This window comes from Bombina bombina, unplaced genomic scaffold (assembly GCF_027579735.1).
Source record: "Bombina bombina isolate aBomBom1 unplaced genomic scaffold, aBomBom1.pri scaffold_2102, whole genome shotgun sequence".
Classification (NCBI taxonomy): domain Eukaryota; kingdom Metazoa; phylum Chordata; class Amphibia; order Anura; family Bombinatoridae; genus Bombina; species Bombina bombina.
The window spans coordinates 11,519-32,160 of NW_026512487.1; the positions used below are offsets into that span (position 1 = coordinate 11,519).

The window sequence follows — 20,642 nt, forward strand, 5'->3', positions numbered from 1 at the left end:
TTTACATGCAACTAGAATAGACTTTTTCTTTATACCAAAAGCATTTGTAATATTAAAAAATAAAATGTTTCACATAGTTGTAGATCAAAAGGATTATTTTCTTTGCTGTGAATGCAAAAATCAAGCAAATTATGAAATGATTGGTTAAATGTTAAGATATGAATTTATCGTGTGTTCATAACAAACACATGCACACTCAGCCTTTTAGCAAGCAGCAATCAAATGTGGCACTCAAACATACAAGAAGACTTACTAAAACAGACCATGCAATAAAAAGCTGTGCATCAACAATATCCGACATTAAACAGCAATTTTTTTTTTCTTGCAAACATTTGAGATACCAAAAATGCTAGTTTTTAATCAGAATTCTTGTAAAGTTGTTTGCAGCTGCATTTTTGTATCACGTTTCCAATAAAAACTTGAAGATGAAGTCACAAGACAAACAGGAAATCTGTAACACTAATTATAAAAATGCTTTAGAAAACAGTAAATAATGTTTTCTCTTACCTCCACTAAAACAGATACCAGTGCATTGACAATGATAATAATAAGCATTACAATTCGCCACTGGTATGGAAGGCAGACCAGCTGAAAATGAGAACAAATCAATTAATTTCAAATGGAAGAAGCTTGATAAGTTTATTAATGGATCTTAGTGACTCCACATAGATTAAGACATCACTAGTTAACATTAGGCTAGATTATGAGTTTTGCGTTATGAGGGGTGCGGTGCTAACTTGTACATTATTGTCACCGCTCACTTCCCTACAGAGATGGTATTACAGGTTTATAAAAACCCGGCGTTATCAGGCAAAAAGTGAGCGTAGAGCAAAATTGAGCTCCATACCGCACTCCAATACCAGTGCTGCTGAAAGTTTTACGTGCTCCTGCACGATTTCCCCATAGACATCAATGGGGAGAGCCGGCTGAAAAAAAGTCGAACACCACACACAAAAAAGCAGCGTAAAGCTCAGTAACGCAGCCCCATTGATTCCTATGGGGAAACAAAATTTATGTTTACACCTAACACCCTAACATAAACCCCTAATCTGCCGCCCCGGACATCGTCGCCACTATAATAAACATATTAACCCCTAAACCCCCACGCTCCCGAATCACAAACACTAGTAAATATTATTAACCCCTAATCTGCCGCCCCCAACGTCGCCGCCACTATGCTAAATTTATTAACCCCTAAACCTAAGTCTAACCCTAACACCCCCTAACTTAAATATAATTAAAATAAATCTAAATAAAACTTACTATCTTTACCTAAATAATTCCTATTTAAAACTAAATACTTACCTGTAAAATAAACCCTAAGCTAGCTACAATATAACTAATAGTTACATTGTATCTAGCGTAGGTGTTTATTTTTATTTTGCAGCTGTTTGTATTTATTTTAACTAGGTAGACTAGTTAGTAAATAGTTATTAACTATTTACTAACTACCTAGCTAAAATAAATACAAATTTACCTGTAAAATAAAACCTAACCTGAGTTACACTAACATCTAACCTTACACTACAATTAAATAAATTAAATTTATTAAATGCAATTACCTAAATTACAAAAAAAAAATACTAAATTACACAAAAGAAAAAAAGAAATTATCAGATATTTAATCTATATATCTAATTACACCTAATCTAATAGCCCTATCAAAATAAAAAATCCCCTAGCCTAAACTAAACTACCAATAGCCCTTAAAAGGGCCTTTTGCAGGCATTACCCCAAATAAATTGTCTCTTTTACCTGTAAAAAAAATATATAAACAACCCCCCAACAGTAAAACCCACCACCCACACAACCAATTGTATTTAATAAATGTAATTTATTTAATTGTAGTGTAAGGTTAGGTGTTAGTGTAACTCAGGTTAGGTTTTATTTTACAAGTAAATTTGTATTTATTTTAGCTAGGTAGTTAGTAAATAACTATTTAGTAACTATCCTACCTAGTTAAAATAAATACAAACTTGCCTGTAAAATAAAAATAAACCCTAAGATAGCTACAATGTAAATATTAGTTATATTGTAGCTAGCTTAGGGTTTATTTTACAGGTAAGTATTTAGTTTTAAATAATATAATAGTAGGTTTTATTTAGATGTATTTTAATTATATTAAAGTTAGGGGGTGTTAGGGTTAGATTTAGGGTTTAATATGTTTATTATAGTGGCGGCAATGTCCTGCGTGGCAGATTAGGGGTTAATTATTTTAGTGTTTGCAATGCGGGAGGGCCTCGGTTTAGGGGTTAATAGGTAGTTTATGGGTGTTAGTGTACTTTTTAACACTTTAATTATGAGTTTTATGCTACGGCTTTGTAGCGTAAAACTCATAACTACTGACTTTAGATTGCGTTACGAATCTTGCGGTATAGGCTGTACCGCTCACTTTTTGGCCTCCCAGAAAAAGCTTGTAATATCGGTGCTATGGAAGTCCCATTGAAAAAAGACTTTACGCAAATTGCGCAAGTTAATTTGCGTTAAGGCCAAAAAAGTGTGTGGTACAGCTTTTTTGACAAGACTCGTAATAGCAGCGGTAGGGAAAATGCAGCGTTATAGCCCATAACGCAAAACTTGTAATCTAGCCGATTGTCTTTCTAATCGTAGTGGCTAAAAATCTTTAGAGCACTCTAAACTAGAACTTCATTAGGCACTACAGAACTACATACAATATTTTATAAGGGCTGTCTCCCTATTAAATAAATAAGTGAATTTAGCATTTCTGTATTCATTCACTAAACAAATAACAAAATTGGATGCGCTCTGCAGCACTTATTTTTGTTATATTTTTTATATATTCTTAAAGGGACACTGAATCCAAAATTTTTCTTTCATGATTCAGATAGAGCATGCCATTTTAAGCAACTTTCTAATTTACTCCTATTATCAAATTTTCTGCTTTCTCTTGCTATCTTTATTTGAAAAAGGAGGCATCTAAGATTTTTTTTTTCAGAACTCTGGACATCACTTATTTATTGGTGGATGAATTTATCCACCAATCAGCAAGAACAACCCAGGTTGTTCACCAAAAATGGGCCGGCATCTAAGCTTACATTCTTGCATTTCAAATAAAGATACCAAGAGAATGAAGAAAATTTGATAATAGGAGTAAATTAGAAATTTTCTTAAAATGTCATGCTCTATCTGAATCACGAAAGAAAAAAATTGGGTTCAGTGTCCCTTTAAAAAAACAACAAATATCTGTGCAAATCCATTCACATGTCTAATAGCAATATTAATTAATATGATATATCATACACTTTTATATTAATATATACCCTTACCTCAAAGAAATTCTCAACAGACTTAATGGGATACAGCATGAAGAATAATATTAAGGCATACAAAGCCAACACAGAGACTACAAAGAGAACTGAAAAAACAAAAAGAGAGACAGTTTAGAATCTTTTAGTTAACATTTGTATTAAATTACAAAGCAGATCTTTAAAATGATGATTGTTGCTTTGTAATGTTGAAAACACTGCAATAAGTTTCTTTCATGTAATTAGCAAGAGTCCATGAGCTAGTGACGTATGGGATATACATTCCTACCAGGAGGGGCAAAGTTTCCCAAACCTCAAAATGCCTATAAATACACCCCTCACCACACCCACAAATCAGTTTTACAAACTTTGCCTCCGATGGAGGTGGTGAAGTAAGTTTGTGCTAGATTCTACGTTGATATGCGCTCCGCAGCAAGTTGGAGCCCGGTTTTCCTCTCAGCGTGCAGTGAATGTCAGAGGGATGTGAGGAGAGTATTGCCTATTTGAATGCAGTGATCTCCTTCTACGGGGTCTATTTCATAGGTTCTCTGTTATCGGTCGTAGAGATTCATCTCTTACCTCCCTTTTCAGATCGACGATATACTCTTATATATACCATTACCTCTACTGATTCTCGTTTCAGTACTGGTTTGGCTTTCTACAAACATGTAGATGAGTGTCCTGGGGTAAGTAAATCTTATTTTCTGTGACACTCTAAGCTATGGTTGGGCACTTTGTTTATAAAGTTCTAAATATATGTATTCAAACATTTATTTGCCTTGACTCAGAATGTTCAACTTTCCTTATTTTTCAGACAGTCAGTTTCATATTTTGGATTATGCATTTGAATTATTCATTTTTTCTTACCTTCAAAAATTTGACTCTTTTTTCCCTGTGGGCTGTTAGGCTCGCGGGGGCTGAAAATGCTTCATTTTATTGCGTCATTCTTGGCGCTGACTTTTTTGGCGCAAAAATTATTTTCCGTTTCCGGCGTCATACGTGTCGCCGGAAGTTGCGTCATTTTTTGACGTTATTTTGCGCCAAAAATGTCGGCGTTCCAGATGTGGCGTCATTTTTGGCGCCAAAAGCATTTAGGCGCCAAATAATGAGGGCGTCTTATTTGGCGCTAAAAAATATGGGCGTCTCTTTTGTCTCCACATTATTTCAGTCTCATTTTTCATTGCTTCTGGTTGCTAGAAGCTTGTTCTTTGGCATTTTTTCCCATTCCTGAAACTGTCATTTAAGGAATTTGATCAATTTTGCTTTATATGTTGTTTTTTCTCTTACATATTGCAAGATGTCTCACGTTGCATCTGAGTCAGAAGATACTACAGGAAAATCGCTGTCTAGTGCTGGATCTACCAAAGCTAAGTGTATCTGCTGTAAACTTTTGGTAGCTATTCCTCCGGCTGTTGTTTGTATTAATTGTCATGACAAACTTGTTAATGCAGATAATATTTCCTTTAGTAAAGTACCATTGTCTGTTGCAGTTCCTTCAACATCTAAAGTGCAGAATGTTCCTGATAACATAAGAGATTTTGTTTCTGAATCCATCAAGAAGGCTATGTCTGTTATTTCTCCTTCTAGTAAACGTAAAAAAAATCTTTTAAAACTTCTCTCCCTACAGATGAATTTTTAAATGAACATCATCATTCTGATTCTGATGACTCTTCTGGTTCAGATGATTCTGTTTCAGAGATTGATGCTGATAAATCTTCATATTTATTTAAAATGGAATTTATTCGTTCTTTACTTAAAGAAGTATTAATTGCTTTAGAAATAGAGGATTCTGGTCCTCTTGATACTAATTCTAAACGTTTAGATAAGGTATTTAAATCTCCTGTGGTTATTCCAGAAGTTTTTCCTGATCCTAATGCTATTTCTGCAGTAATTTCCAAAGAATGGGATAAATTGGGTAATTCATGTACTCCTTCTAAACGTTTTAAGCAATTATATCCTGTACCGTCTGACAGGTTAGAATTTTGGGACAAAATCCCCAAAGTTGATGGGGCTATTTCTACCCTTGCTAAACGTACTACCATTCCTACGTCAGATGGTACTTCGTTTAAAGATCCTTTAGATAGGAAAATTGAATCCTTTCTAAGAAAAGCTTATCTGTGTTCAGGTAATCTTCTTAGACCTGCTATATCATTGGCTGATGTTGCTGCAGCTTCAACTTTTTGGTTGGAAACTTTAGCGCAACAAGTAACAAATCATGATTCTCATGATATTATTATTCTTCTTCAGCATGCTAATAATTTTATCTGTGATGCCATTTTTGATATTATCAGAGTTGATGTCAGGTTTATGTCTCTAGCTATTTTAGCTAGAAGAGCTTTATGGCTTAAGACTTGGAATGCTGATATGGCTTCTAAATCAACTCTACTTTCTATTTCTTTCCAGGGTAACAAATTATTTGGTTCTCAGTTGGATTCTATTATCTCAACTGTTACTGGTGGGAAAGGAACTTTTTTACCACAGGATAAAAAATCTAAAGGTAAAAACAGGGCTAATAATAGTTTTCGTTCCTTTCGTTTCAACAAAGAACAAAAGCCTGATCCTTCATCCTCAGGAGCAGTTTCAGTTTGGAAACCATCTCCAGTCTGGAATAAATCCAAGCCTGCTAGAAAGGCAAAGCCTGCTTCTAAGTCCACATGAAGGTGCGGCCCTCATTCCAGCTCAGCTGGTAGGGGGCAGGTTACGTTTTTTCAAAGAAATTTGGATCAATTCTGTTCACAATCTTTGGATTCAGAACATTGTTTCAGAAGGGTACAGAATTGGTTTCAAGATGAGACCTCCTGCAAAGAGATTTTTTCTTTCCCGTGTCCCAGTAAATCCAGTGAAAGCTCAAGCATTTCTGAATTGTGTTTCAGATCTAGAGTTGGCTGGAGTAATTATGCCAGTTCCAGTTCCGGAACAGGGGATGGGGTTTTATTCAAATCTCTTCATTGTACCAAAGAAGGAGAATTCCTTCAGAACAGTTCTGGATCTAAAAATATTGAATCGTTATGTAAGGATACAAACGTTCAAGATGGTAACTGTAAGGACTATCTTGCCTTTTGTTCAGCAAGGGAATTATATGTCCACAATAGATTTACAGGATGCATATCTGCATATTCCGATTCATTCATACGAATCGACTTGTGTTGTTTCTTCAAGATCATGGTTGGAGGATCAATTTACCAAAAAGTTCTTTGATTTCTCAGACAAGGGTAACCTTTCTGGGTTTCCAGATAGATTCAGTGTCCATGACTCTGTCTTTAACAGACAAGAGACGTCTAAAATTGATTGCAGCTTGTCGAAACCTTCAGTCACAATCATTCCCTTCGGTAGCCTTATGCATGGAAATTCTAGGTCTTATGACTGCTGCATCGGACGCGATCCCCTTTGCTCGTTTTCACATGCGACCTCTTCAGCTCTGTATGCTGAATCAATGGTGCAAGGATTACACAAAGATATCTCAATTAATATATTTAAAACCGATTGTTCGACACTCTCTAACGTGGTGGACAGATCACCATCGTTTAATTCAGGGGGCTTCTTTTGTGCTTCCGACCTGGACTGTAATTTCAACAGATGCAAGTCTCACAGGTTGGGGAGCTGTGTGGGGATCTCTAACGTCACAAGGAGTTTGGGAATCTCAGGAGGTGAGATTACCGATCAATATTTTGGAACTCCGTGCAATTTTCAGAGCTCTTCAGTTTTGGCCTCTTCTGAAGAGAGAATCGTTCATTTGTTTTCAGACAGACAATGTCACAACTGTGGCATACATCAATCATCAAGGAGGGACTCACAGTCCTCTGGCTATGAAAGAAGTATCTCGAATTTTGGTTTGGGCGGAATCCAGCTCCTGTCTAATCTCTGCGGTTCATATCCCAGGTATAGACAATTGGGAAGCGGATTATCTCAGTCGCCAAACGTTGCATCCGGGCGAATGGTCTCTTCACCCAGAGGTATTTCTTCAGATTGTTCAAATATGGGAACTTCCAGAAATAGATCTGATGGCGTCCCATCTAAACAAGAAACTTCCCAGGTATCTGTCCAGATCCCGGGATCCTCAGGCGGAGGCAGTGGATGCATTATCACTTCCTTGGAAGTATCATCCTGCCTATATCTTTCCGCCTCTAGTTCTTCTTCCAAGAGTAATCTCCAAGATTCTGAAGGAATGCTCGTTTGTTCTGCTGGTAGCTCCGGCATGGCCTCACAGGTTTTGGTATGCGGATCTTGTCCGGATGGCCTCTTGCCAACCGTGGACTCTTCCGTTAAGACCAGACCTTCTGTCTCAAGGTCCTTTTTTCCATCAGGATCTGAAATCCTTAAATTTAAAGGTATGGAGATTGAACGCTTGATTCTTGGTCAAAGAGGTTTCTCTGACTCTGTGATTCATACTATGTTACAGGCTCGTAAATCTGTATCTAGAGAGATATATTATAGAGTCTGGAAGACTTATATTTCTTGGTGTCTTTCTCATCATTTTTTTTTGGCATTCTTTTAGAATACCGAGAATATTACAGTTTCTTCAGGATGGTTTAGATAAGGGTTTGTCCGCAAGTTCCTTGAAAGGACAAATCTCTGCTCTTTCTGTTCTTTTTCACAGAAAGATTGCTATTCTTCCTGATATTCATTGTTTTGTACAAGCTTTGGTTCGTATAAAGCCTGTCATTAAGTCAATTTCTCCTCCTTGGAGTTTGAATTTGGTTCTGGGGGCTCTTCAAGCTCCTCCATTTGAACCTATGCATTCATTGGACATTAAATTACTTTCTTGGAAAGTTTTGTTCCTTTTGGCCATCTCTTCTGCCAGAAGAGTTTCTGAATTATCTGCTCTTTCTTGTGAGTCTCCTTTTCTGATTTTTCATCAGGATAAGGCGGTGTTGCGAACTTCTTTTGAATTTTTACCTAAAGTTGTGAATTCCAACAACATTAGTAGAGAAATTGTGGTTCCTTCATTATGTCCTAATCCTAAGAATTCTAAGGAGAAATCGTTGCATTCTTTGGATGTTGTTAGAGCTTTGAAATATTATGTTGAAGCTACTAAATCTTTCCGAAAGACTTCTAGTCTATTTGTTATCTTTTCCGGTTCTAGAAAAGGCTAGAAAGCTTCTGCCATTTCTTTGGCATCTTGGTTGAAATCTTTAATTCATCTTGCCTATGTTGAGTCGGGTAAAACTCTGCCTCAGAGGATTACAGCTCATTCTACTAGGTCAGTTTCTACTTCCTGGGCGTTTAGGAATGAAGCTTCGGTTGATCAGATTTGCAAAGCAGCAACTTGGTCCTCTTTGCATACTTTTACTAAATTCTACCATTTTGATGTATTTTCTTCTTCTGAAGCAGTTTTTGGTAGAAAAGTATTTCAGGCAGCGGTTTCAGTTTGAATCTTCTGCTTATGTTTTTCATTAAACTTTATTTTGGGTGTGGATTATTTTCAGCAGGAATTGGCTGTCTTTATTGTATCCCTCCCTCTCTAGTGACTCTTGTGTGGAAAGATCCACATCTTGGGTAATCATTATCCCATACGTCACTAGCTCATGGACTCTTGCTAATTACATGAAAGAAAACATAATTTATGTAAGAACTTACCTGATAAATTCATTTCTTTCATATTAGCAAGAGTCCATGAGGCCCGCCCTTTTTTTGTGGTGGTTATGATTTTGTATAAAGCACAATTATTCCAATTCCTTATTTTATATGCTTTCGCACTTTTTTATCACCCCACTTCTTGGCTATTCGTTAAACTGAATTGTGGGTGTGGTGAGGGGTGTATTTATAGGCATTTTGAGGTTTGGGAAACTTTGCCCCTCCTGGTAGGAATGTATATCCCATACGTCACTAGCTCATGGACTCTTGCTAATATGAAAGAAATGAATTTATCAGGTAAGTTCTTACATAAATTATGTTTTTATCACTTTCCAGGTGAGTACCAAAATGTTGGCTTTGACTATTCATCCACCATATTGAAGGATTTAAAGGGATATTTAAACACAGAGATTTTGTTATAAAATGTTTAATTGTGTATAGTAAAATTTTGAATGAAATTGTAATATAATTCTCATTACAATTGTTGGCTTTCTAGTTCGAGCCTCCAGACTAACTGGACTCAGAAAAAAAGGAAACCAATTTACAACCTGGTGGCGCCCATTGCTTATGGGGACAAAAAAAATTAACAAATGGTCAAATTGTATAAAATGATTAAATGTTCATGAAACTTATGATTACAGTAATAGGAAGAGCACTCATTACTTTCTTGGTTACTAATCTTGCAATTAAAGGGACACTAAATACTAAATAAATGCTAAATAAACTGATTTATTCAAAGCAAAGGTTACCCTGCAAATATACAGCGTTTTGTTTTATATTAGTTGTTTGATATTGTAGAAGTGTAAAGTTTTAATTGTCTATTAAAGGGACACAAAACCCAATTTTATTTAATTTCCTGATAATTTATTTAGCGTTTATTTAGTGGCCCCTTAATGCAAGATTAGTAACCAAGAAAGTAACTATTACTATAATCATCATTTTCAAGAACTTTTAATAATTTTATACAATGTGACCATTTGTTTGTTACTTTTTTAAATTAAGTATCAAATGAATAAGTAATACTGGACACTCAATCAAATAGATGTCAAAGTAAAACACACTATAGATCCCGCACATACAAGATATTATCTAAATAGCTCAAGCAATGGAATTGAAATAAATATATAATCATTTTATCCAGTTTATATAACTGCCCTTATTTCTATTTTAGCAAAAGAAACTGAAAACTTACTGTTTTTATAGCTGGGCTGTCTAAATGGCTTTCCTTTAGAGAAGACAACTGCTACAATGAGGTACTGGAAGCTGGATACAAAAAACAGAGTGGTGTTTTCATAGTTCTTGATGTTGTGCTCATCATGTAAGGTATCGTTGTCCACGACAGCTATGGACACGTTACATGCACTGCAAGAGGATACAGAAGGAATAATGTGACTAACTAGTTGAGGAAAATGGAATGAGACAAATACATCATATGTGCTGTGCTGATAAATGAAATGTCAAGAATATTTAAATGTAGCATTTCTTAACAAAACATTGCAGTTTTTATTCCATGGAAATTAGCTTTTGCACCATGATAAGTTCCACAGGAAGATCTGAGTGGTTTAAGAGACATGGAAGAGATGTATTAACTGTAAAACATTCATTTCTGTCTGGTCCATTGTAAAAGGGGCAGTCTGTTTGTGAGTGCTACTAGGGTATGCCAAGATAGCATTTTTGGATGTTTTACTTTTCATAACCAAGATGGATTTACCTAAGCTAAGTTTTCTCATCTGTCTCGTTCACTATGGCCCCATTTTTAACTCAGTGCAACTTTTAGTTCCATGCAGCCAGTCAGAGGATGCAGTGACTGAGCAGTGCTTCTAACCTGGCTTAAGAGATATCTGGCTGGCTACAAGGATAAAAACTGTCTAGAAGAAAAAGGCAGCAATACAATACACCGCTTTGGTAAAAACATTAAGGTAGTGATACATTAAAGGGATATGAAACGCCCACATTTTTCTTTCATGAATCAGAATTTTAAACAAATTTCCAATTTACTTTAACAAAATTGCTTACATCTCTAAGTATCCTTTGTTAAAGAAGCAGCAAACTACTACTGGGAGCTAGCTCAATACATTGGGAGAGCCAATAACAAGAGGCATATATGTGCAGCCACCAATCAGCTCCCAGTAGTGTATTGCTGCTCCTGAGCCACACAGGTATGATTTCCAACAAAGAATACCAACAGAACAAAGTAAATAATATTAGTAATACACCGAAATTTCGGCCACAGAAACGTTTCGTCCGAAAATTGCATTTTTGGCTATTTCGTTTTTCGTTTTTTTTGCCTGTTATTATCGGTAAAATTATTGCGTAGCATATTTCAAATTTGATGCTACCCTAGAGCTGCTGTTTGAGTTCATTTCTTGACTTACTGTTTCCCATATAATAATAGTTTTCTAGGACTATACTTTATTTGGATAATTGGTAAAAAAAACCCATAATTTATGCTTTCCTGATAAATTTATTTCTCTTGTAGTGTATCCAGTCCACGGATCATCCATTACTTGTGGGATATTCTCCTTCCCAACAGGAAGTTGCAAGAGGATCACCCACAGCAGAGCTGCTATATAGCTCCTCCCCTCACTGCCATATCCAGTCATTCGACCGAAACAAGACGAGAAAGGAGAAACCATAGGGTGCAGTGGTGACTGTAGTTTAATTAAAATTTAGACCTGCCTTAAAAGGACAGGGCGGGCCGTGGACTGGATACACTACAAGAGAAATAAATTTATCAGGTAAGCATAAATTATGTTTTCTCTTGTTAAGTGTATCCAGTCCACGGATCATCCATTACTTGTGGGATACCAATACCAAAGCTAAAGTACACGGATGATGGGAGGGACAAGGCAGGAACTTAAACGGAAGGAACCACTGCCTGTAAAACTTTTCTCCCAAAAACAGCCTCCGAAGAAGCAAAAGTGTCAAATTTGTAAAATTTTGAAAAGGTGTGAAGCGAAGACCAAGTCGCAGCCTTGCAAATCTGTTCGACAGAGGCCTCATTTTTAAAGGCCCAGGTGGAAGCCACAGCTCTAGTAGAATGAGCTGTAATCCTTTCAGGGGGCTGCTGTCCAGCAGTCTCATAGGCTAAGCGTATTATGCTCCGAAGCCAAAAGGAGAGAGAGGTTGCCGAAGCTTTTTGACCTCTCCTCTGTCCAGAGTAAACGACAAACAGGGCAGATGTTTGACGAAAATCTTTAGTAGCCTGTAAGTAAAACTTCAAGGCACGGACTTCGTCCAGATTATGCAAAAGACGTTCCTTCTTTGAAGAAGGATTAGGACACAATGATGGAACAACAATCTCTTGATTGATATTCCTGTTAGAAACCACCTTAGGTAAAAACCCAGGTTTGGTACGCAGAACAACCTTATCTGAATGAAAAATCAGATAAGGAGAATCACAATGTAAGGCAGATAACTCAGAGACTCTTCGAGCCGAGGAAATAGCCATCAAAAACAGAACTTTCCAAGATAAAAGTTTAATATCAATGGAATGAAGGGGTTCAAACGGAACTCCCTGAAGAACTTTAAGAACCAAGTTTAAGCTCCACGGGGGAGCAACAGTTTTAAACACAGGCTTAATCCTAACCAAAGCCTGACAAAATGCCTGGACGTCTAGAACTTCTGCCAGACGCTTGTGCAAAAGAATAGACACAGCAGAGATCTGTCCTTTTAAAGAACTAGCTGATAAGCCTTTGTCCAAACCCTCTTGGAGAAAGGACAATATCCTAGGAATCCTAACCTTACTCCATGAGTAACTCTTGGATTCACACCAATAAAGATATTTACGCCATATCTTATGGTAGATTTTCCTGGTGACAGGCATACGAGCCTGTATTAAGGTATCAATGACTGACTCGGAGAAGCCACGCCTTGATAGAATCAAGCGTTCAATCTCCATGCAGTCAGTCTCAGAGAAATTAGATTTGGATGATTGAAAGGACCTTGTATTAGAAGGTCCTGCCTCAGAGGCAGAGTCCATGGTGGAAGAGATGACATGTCCACTAGGTCTGCATACCAGGTCCAGCGTGGCCACGCAGGCGCTATCAGAATCACCGATGCTCTCTCCTGTTTGATTTTGGCAATCAGTCGAGGGAGCAGAGGAAACGGTGGAAACACATAGGCCAGGTTGAAGAACCAAGGAGCTGCTAGAGCATCTATCAGCGTTGCTCCCGGGTCCCTGGACCTGGATCCGTAACAAGGAAGCTTGGCGTTCTGGCGAGACGCCATGAGATCCAGTTCTGGTTTGCCCCAACGATGGACCAGTTGAGCAAACACCTCCGGATGGAGTTCCCACTCCCCCGGATGAAAAGTCTGACGACTTAGAAAATCCACCTCCCAGTTCTCTACGCTTGGGATGTGGATCGCTGACAGGTGGCAAGAGTGAGACTCTGCCCAGCGAATTATCTTTGAGACTTCTAACATCGCTAGGGAACTCCTGGTTCCCCCTTGATGGTTGATGTAAGCCACAGTCGTGATGTTGTCCGACTGAAATCTGATGAACCTCAGTGTTGCTAACTGAGGCCAAGCTAGAAGAGCATTGAATATTGCTCTTAACTCCAGAATATTTATTGGGAGGAGTTTCTCCTCCTGAGTCCACGATCCCTGAGCCTTCAGGGAGTTCCAGACTGCGCCCCAACCTAGAAGGCTGGCCTGCGAAAGGTCATACCCTTGGACATATGGACCCAAGAAAGCCTCCAGAGAAGAGAATCTCTGGTCTCTTGATCCAGATTTAGTAGAGGGGACAAATCTGAGTAATCCCCATTCCACTGACTTAGCATGCATAATTGCAGCGGTCTGAGATGCAGGCGCGCAAATGGCACTATGTCCAATGCCGCTACCATTAAGCCGATTACTTCCATGCACTGAGCCACTGACAGGCGTGGAATTGAATGAAGGACACGGCAAGCATTTAGAAGTTTTGATAACCTGGACTCCGTCAGGTAAATTTTCATGTCTACAGAATCTATAAGAGTCCCTAGGAAGGAGACTCTTGTGAGTGGTGATAGAGAACTCTTTTCCACGTTCACTTTCCATCCATGCAACCTCAGAAATGCCAGAACTATCTCTGTATGAGACTTGGCAATTTACAAATTGGTAATGCCTGTCTAGAAAGGCAAACCTTAGGAACCAATGATAATCTTTGTGAATCGGTATGTGAAGGTAGGCATCCTTTAAGTCCACTGTGGTCATGTACTGACCCTCTTGGATCATGGGTAGGATGGTCCGAATAGTTTCCATTTTGAATGATGGAACTCTGAGGAATTTGTTTAAGATCTTTAGATCCAAGATTGGTCTGAAGGTTCCCTCTTTCTTGGGAACCACAAACAGATTTGAATAAAATCCCTGTCCTTGTTCCGTCCGCGGAACTGGATGGATCACTCCCATTACTAGGAGGTCTTGCACACAGCTTAGGAATGCCTCTTTCTTTATCTGGTTTGCTGATAACCTTGAAAGATGAAATCTCCCTTGTGGAGGAGAAGCTTTGAAGTCCAGAAGATATCCCTGAGATATGATCTCCAACGCCCAGGGATCCTGAACATCTCTTGCCCACGCCTGGGCGAAGAGAGAAAGTCTGCCCCTCACTAGATCCGTTTCCAGATAGGGGGCCGTTCCTTCATGCTGTCTTGGGGGCAGCAGCAGGCTTTCTGGCCTGCTTGCCCTTGTTCCAGGACTGGTTAGGTTTCCAGGCCTGTCTGGAATGAGCAACAGTTCCCTCTTGTTTTGAAGCGGAGGAAGTTGATGCTGCTCCTGCCTTGAAATTTCGAAAGGCACGAAAATTAGACTGTTTGGCCTTTGATTTGGCCCTGTCCTGAGGAAGGGTATGACCCTTGCCTCCAGTAATGTCAGCAAAAATTTGCTTCAAGCCAGGCCCGAATAAGGTCTGCCCCTTGAAAGGAATGTTGAGTAATTTAGACTTTGAAGTCACGTCAGCTGACCAGGATTTAAGCCATAGCGCCCTACGCGCCTGGATGGCGAATCCGGAATTCTTAGCCGTTAGTTTAGTCAAATGAACAATGGCATCAGAAACAAATGAGTTAGCTACCTTAAGCGTTCTAAGCTTGTCAATAATTTCATTCAATGGAGCTGTCTGGATGGCCTCTTCCAGGGCCTCAAACCAGAATGCCGCCGCAGCAGTGACAGGCGCAATGCATGCAAGGGGCTGTAAAATAAAACCTTGTTGAATAAACATTTTCTTAAGGTAACCCTCCAATTTTTTATCCATTGGATCTGAAAAAGCACAACTGTCCTCAACCGGGATAGTGGTACGCTTTGTTAAAGTAGAAACTGCTCCCTCCACCTTAGGGACCGTCTGCCATAAGTCCCGTGTAGTGGCGTCTATTAGAAACATTTTTCTAAATATAGGAGGTGGGGAAAAGGGCACACCGGGTCTATCCCACTCCATACTAATAATTTCTGTAAGCCTTTTAGGTATAGGAAAAACGTCAGTACACACCGGCACCGCATAGTATCTATCCAGCCTACACAATTTCTCTGGAATTGCAACTGTGTCATTCAGAGCAGCTAATACCTCCCCAAGCAATACACGGAGGTTCTCAAGCTTAAATTTAAAATTAGAAATCTCTGAATCAGATTTCCCCGAGTCAGAGATGTCACCCACAGACTGAAGCTCTCCGTCCTCATGTTCTGCATACTGTGACGCAGTATCAGACATGGCTCTAACAGCATTTGCGCGCTCTGCATCTCTCCTAACCCCAGAGCTATCGCGCTTGCCTCTTAATTCAGGCAATCTAGATAATACCTCTGACAGGGTATTATTCATGATTGCAGCCATGTCCTGCAAGGTAATCGCTATGGGCGTCCCTGATGTAATTGGCGCCATATTAGCGTGCGTCCCCTGAGCGGGAGGCGAAGGGTCTGACACGTGGGGAGAGTTAGTCGGCATAACTTCCCCCTCGACAGAACCCTCTGGTGATAATTCTTTTATAGATAAAGACTGATCTGTACTGTTTAAGGTGAAATCAATACATTTAGTACACATTCTCCTATGGGGCTCCACCATGGCTTTCAAACATAATGAACAAGTAGGTCAGACATGTTTAAACAGACTAGCAATGAGACTAGAAAGCTTGGAAAACACTTTAAAACAAGTTTACAAGCAATATAAAAAACGTTACTGCGCCTTTAAGAAACACAAATTTTCCCAAATTTTGAAATACAAAAAACAGTGAAAAAATGCAGTTACACTAACGAAATTTTTACAGTGTATGTAATAAGTTAGCAGAGCATTGCACCCACTTGCAAATGGATGATTAACCCCTTAATACCAAAAACGGAATAACAAATGACAAAAACGTTTTTTTAAACAGTCACAAAAACTGCCACAGCTCTACTGTGGCTTGTTACCTCCCTCAATACGACTTTTGAAGTCTTTTGAGCCCTTCAGAGAAGTCCTGGAACATGCAGGAAGAAGCTGGATGTCTGTGTCTGTAATTTCTGCACAAAAAAAGCGCTAAAATAGGCCCCTCCCACTCATATTACAACAGTGTAAAGCCTCCAGGAACTGTTTCTAGGCAAAATTCAAGCCAGCCATATGGAAAAAACTAGGCCCCAATAAGTTTTATCACCAAACATATATAAAAAAACAATTAAACATGCCAGCAAACGTTTTAAAATACACTTTTATAAGAGTATGTATCTCTATTAATAAGCCTGATACCAGTCGCTATCACTGCATTTAAGGCTTTACTTACATTACTTCGGTATCAGCAGCATTTTCTAGCAAATTCCATCCCTAGAAAAATATTAACTGCACATACCTTATTGCAGGAAAACCTGCACGCTATTCCCCCTCTGAAGTTACCTCACTCCTCAGAAAATGTGAGAACAGCAAAGGATCTTAGTTACTTCTGCTAAGATCATAGAAAACGCAGGCAGATTCTTCTTCCAAATACTGCCTGAGATAAACAGTACACTCCGGTACCATTTAAAATAACAAACTTTTGATTGAAGAAATAAACTAAGTATAAAACACCACAGTCCTCTTACAACCTCCATCTTAGTTGAGAGTTGCAAGAGAATGACTGGATATGGCAGTGAGGGGAGGAGCTACATAGCAGCTCTGCTGTGGGTGATCCTCTTGCAACTTCCTGTTGGGAAGGAGAATATCCCATAAGTAATGGATGATCCGTGGACTGGATACACTTAACAAGAGAAAGCAAACATCATGCATTTTATACTCTGCATCTAATAAAAAAAAAGTTATTTGAAACACTGGGAAAAAACAGAATTTATGCTTACCTGATAAATTACTTTCTCCAACGGTGTGTCCGGTCCACGGCGTCATCCTTACTTGTGGGATATTCTCTTCCCCAACAGGAAATGGCAAAGAGTCCCAGCAAAGCTGGTCACATGATCCCTCCTAGGCTCCGCCCACCCCAGTCATTCGACCGACGGACAGGAGGAAATATATATAGGAGAAACCATATGATACCGTGGTGACTGTAGTTAGAGAAAATAATTAATCAGACCTGATTAAAAAACCAGGGCGGGCCGTGGACCGGACACACCGTTGGAGAAAGTAATTTATCAGGTAAGCATAAATTCTGTTTTCTCCAACATTGGTGTGTCCGGTCCACGGCGTCATCCTTACTTGTGGGAACCAATACCAAAGCTTTAGGACACGGATGAAGGGAGGGAGCAAATCAGGTCACCTAAATGGAAGGCACCACGGCTTGCAAAACCTTTCTCCCAAAAATAGCCTCCGAAGAAGCAAAAGTATCAAATTTGTAAAATTTGGCAAAAGTGTGCAGTGAAGACCAAGTCGCTGCCTTACATATCTGGTCAACAGAAGCCTCGTTCTTGAAGGCCCATGTGGAAGCCACAGCCCTAGTGGAGTGAGCTGTGATTCTTTCAGGAGGCTGCCGTCCGGCAGTCTCATAAGCCAATCGGATAATGCTTTTAAGCCAAAAGGAAAGAGGTAGAAGTCGCTTTTTGACCTCTCCTTTTACCAGAATAAACAACAAACAAGGAAGATGTTTGTCTGAAATCTTTAGTAGCCTCTAAATAGAATTTTAGAGCACGGACTACGTCCAAATTGTGTAACAAACGTTCCTTCTTTGAAACTGGATTCGGACACAAAGAAGGTACAACTATCTCCTGGTTAATATTTTTGTTGGAAACAACTTTCGGAAGAAAACCAGGCTTAGTACGCAAAACCACCTTATCTGCATGGAACACCAGATAGGGCGGAGAACACTGCAGAGCAGATAACTCTGAAACTCTTCTAGCAGAAGAAATTGCAACCAAAAACAAAACTTTCCAAGATAATAACTTAATATCTACGGAATGTAAGGGTTCAAACGGAATCCCTTGAAGAACTGAAAGAACTAGATTTAGACTCCAGGGAGGAGTCAAAGGTCTGTAAACAGGCTTGATCCTAACCAGAGCCTGAACAAATGCTTGAACATCTGGCACAGCTGCCAGTCTTTTGTGAAGTAAAACAGATAAAGCAGAGATATGTCCCTTCAGAGAACTTGCAGATAATCCTTTCTCCAAACCTTCTTGTAGAAAGGATAGAATCTTAGGAATTTTTATCTTGTTCCATGGGAATCCTTTAGATTCACACCAACAGATATATTTTTTCCATATTTTATGGTAAATTTTTCTAGTTACAGGCTTTCTAGCCTGAATCAGAGTATCTATTACAGAATCTGAAAACCCACGCTTTGATAAAATCAAGCGTTCAATCTCCAAGCCGTCAGTTGGAGGGAAACCAGATTCGGATGTTCGAATGGACCCTGAACAAGAAGGTCCTGTCTCAAAGGTAGCTTCCATGGTGGAGCCGATGACATATTCACCAGGTCTGCATACCAAGTCCTGCGTGGCCACGCAGGAGCTATCAAGATCACCGAGGCCCTCTCCTGATTGATCCTGGCTACCAGCCTGGGGATGAGAGGAAACTGTGGGAATACATAAGCTAGGTTGAAGGTCCAAGGTGCTACTAGTGCATCTACTAGGGTCGCCTTGGGATCCCTGGATCTGGACCCGTAGCAAGGAACCTTGAAGTTCTGACGAGACGCCATCAGATTCATGTCTGGAATGCCCCATAATTGAGTTATTTGGGCAAAGATTTCCAGATGGAGTTCCCACTCCCCCGGATGGAATGTCTGACGACTCAGAAAATCCGCTTCCCAATTTTCCACTCCTGGGATGTGGATCGCAGACAAGTGGCAGGAGTGATCCTCCGCCCATTGAATTATCTTGGTCACTTCTTTCATCGCCAGGGAAGTCCTTGTTCCCCCCTGATGATTGATATATGCAACGGTCGTCATGTTGTCTGACTGAAACCTTATGAATTTGGCCTTTGCTAGTTGAGGCCAAGCTCTGAGAGCATTGAATATCGCTCTCAGTTCCAGAATGTTTATCGGGAGAAGAGACTCTTCCCGAGACCATAGACCCTGAGCTTTCAGGGATTCCCAGACCGCACCCCAGCCCACTAGGCTGGCGTCGGTCGTGACAATGATCCACTCTGGTCTGCGGAAGCTCATTCCCTGTGACAGATTGTCCAGGGTCAGCCACCAACGGAGTGAATCTCTGGTCTTTTGATCTACTTGAATCGTCGGAGACAAGTCTGTATAATCCCCATTCCACTGTCTGAGCATGCACAGTTGTAATGGTCTTAGATGAATTTGTGCAAAAGGAACTATGTCCATTGTTGCAACCATCAATCCTATTACTTCCATGCACTGCGCTATGGAAGGACGAGGAACAGAATGAAGTACTTGACAAGAGCTTAGAAGTTTTGATTTTCTGACCTCTGTCAGAAAAATCCTCATTTCTAAGGAATCTATTATTGTTCCCAAGAAGGGAACTCTTGTTGACGGGGACAGAGAACTTTTTTCTTTGTTCACCTTCCATCCGTGAGATCTGAGAAAGGCTAGGACGATGTCCGTATGAGCCTTTGCTTTTGACAGGGACGACGCTTGAATCAGGATGTCGTCCAAGTAAGGTACTACTGCAATGCCCCTTGGTCTTAGAACCGCTAGAAGGGACCCTAGTACCTTTGTGAAAATCCTTGGAGCAGTGGCTAATCCAAATGGAAGTGCCACAAACTGGTAATGCTTGTCCAGAAAAGCGAACCTTAGGAACTGATGATGTTCCTTGTGGATAGGAATATGTAGGTACGCATCCTTTAAATCCACGGTAGTCATAAATTGATTTTCCTGGATAGTAGGTAGGATCGTTCGAATAGTTTCCATTTTGAACGATGGTACCCTGAGAAATTTGTTTAGGATCTTTAGATCCAAAATTGGTCTGAATGTTCCCTCTTTTTTGGGAACTATGAACAGATTGGAATAAAATCCCCTTCCTTGTTCTCTTATTGGAACTGGATGTATCACTCCCATCTTTAACAGGTCTTCTACACAATGTAAGAATGCCTGTCTCTTTATTTGGTTTGAAGATAATTGAGACCTGTGGAACCTTCCCCTTGGGGGTAGTTCCTTGAATTCCAGGAGATAACCTTGAGAAACTATTTCTAGCGCCCAAGGATCCTGAACATCTCTTGCCCAAGCCTGAGCAAAGAGAGAAAGTCTGCCCCCCACTAGATCCGGTCCCGGATCGGGGGCTATCCCTTCATGCTGTTTTGGTAGCAGTGGTAGGCTTCTTGGCCTGCTTACCCTTGTTCCAGCCTTGCATTGGTTTCCAGGCTGGTTTGGGTTGTGAAGTATTACCCTCTTGCTTAGAGGATACAGAATTAGAGACTGGTCCGTTTCTGCGAAAGGGACGAAAATTAGGCTTATTATTAGCCTTAAAAGACCTATCCTGTGGGAGGGCGTG

The 20,642-nt window shown here is 39.7% G+C and overlaps 1 long non-coding RNA gene across 1 annotated transcript; it reads right to left on the reverse strand.

Moving 5' to 3' along the window:
• Positions 1-507: 507 nt before the first annotated feature.
• LOC128644332 (uncharacterized) lies at positions 508-10,401 on the reverse strand. The gene is made up of 3 exons (XR_008399976.1): positions 10,033-10,401; positions 3,288-3,376; positions 508-588 (listed from the first exon to the last, which is right to left on the reverse strand). It is a non-coding gene; the product is annotated as an uncharacterized LOC128644332 (long non-coding RNA).
• Between the last annotated feature and the right edge of the window lie 10,241 nt (positions 10,402-20,642).